The following is a 1167-nucleotide window of genomic DNA, read 5'->3' on the forward strand; positions in this document are numbered from 1 at the left end:
CAGCTCCCCTGTCACATGCTCTGGCTTTCTCCATCAAGGGAACCACTATCTTAAAACAAGTGCACATCACTGCCTTGCAAATGTTTATAACACACATGTGTGTATTCATAAAGATGTACACCTTACTGTTTTGTCTCTTCAAAAACTTCTGTAAACAATATCAGGCCGTACACATTTATATTTTCTTGCATCCATCATGTTACTTTTTGAAATTTACTTATGCTGACATCTACAGAAATAGGTCACAAATGTTAATTACTTTTGCTATTCCACATTTCTGGGGTTTGAACTTAGGGCCTCTTGCTCAGTCAACTTGCTTTCTTTGTTGAAGTTCTACTACTTGAGCCATGCATTTAGGCCTGATTTTTGCTGGTTATTTTAGAAATGGAAACTAGTGAACTTCTCTGTCTAGGTCAACCTTGAACTGTGATCCTCTCTCTGAGTAGCTAGGATCACAAGAGTTAGCTATTGGTGTCCATATTTTGCTATTATAAACAGCCCTGTTTAGGATTCCTGACTCTTATATGCCTATTGTAGATATGCCAAATTTTATTTAGGATTGTCCCTAGAAAGTAAAACTGCCAAGTCTTAAGCACTGAACATCTTTACTTTGACTTGACCAGCAAATTTTCTTCAAAGTAATTATGCCAATTCTTACTTTTCCCATCTATTACAAAAGTTTGTTTCCCACTTTCTTAGCAACAAATTTTAATTTTGCTAAACTGGTATGCAAGTGTTCATTATTTATTTAATTTTAGTTCCCTAATTAGTAGGAGGATAAAGAGTATCATTGCTTATTTTTCTTTGAATTGTTTGCCTTCATCTTATTTGATTTATACAAGTTCTTTATAAATGCAAGCATTATAATTTCTCCAACTCAGCCAGTAGCTTATTTTTTACTTTATTTTGTTATTATTTTTGCTTCATGTAAAGAAGTTATTATTACTATTAATATTATTTAGTAGAGTCAAATTCATCCATGTTTTATAGTCTTTCTTCTTGTGTTTTACCTAGAAAATATTTTCCTCTACCTCAATGCCAAAACCGTACATGATTTTACATTATCTCACCCAATCAATTCAGGTGTGACACTTATTTTGGAAATATAAATTTGTTTCAAGATAGTTGATATCATAAGAAAAAATATGAGCCTGACGGAAATTTCCA

Source organism: Dipodomys merriami, unplaced genomic scaffold (assembly GCF_024711535.1).
Source record: "Dipodomys merriami isolate MVZ:Mamm:240054 unplaced genomic scaffold, mDipMer1.0.p SCAF_4, whole genome shotgun sequence".
NCBI lineage: Eukaryota > Metazoa > Chordata > Mammalia > Rodentia > Heteromyidae > Dipodomys > Dipodomys merriami.